We start from the raw sequence: 252 nt of genomic DNA, 5'->3' as shown, positions 1-252 counted from the left end.
GACATCTCAAACTCTTGACGCTTCCGCGTTCCAAAATTTTCAATCGCGATCGCGCGAACGGGAACTCGAATTCTTCCTCATGGAATCGTTTCCTCGCGGCTAGTTCTCGCGAGGAAATCGATGAGTACATCAGATCGATCGCCGGGAAGCTTTGGAACGAGGATGACGTATAGATATGGCACGTATACGTGTGCTAGATTAGTAAAAACGAATAAAACGCGGTAAAGGCTCCACATCTCTTGTAATATTTTT

This window comes from Pseudomyrmex gracilis, unplaced genomic scaffold (genome assembly GCF_002006095.1).
Source record: "Pseudomyrmex gracilis isolate BER0280 unplaced genomic scaffold, ASM200609v1 scaffold_17, whole genome shotgun sequence".
Lineage (NCBI taxonomy): Eukaryota > Metazoa > Arthropoda > Insecta > Hymenoptera > Formicidae > Pseudomyrmex > Pseudomyrmex gracilis.
Note: the sequence above shows the minus strand (reverse complement) of the source record.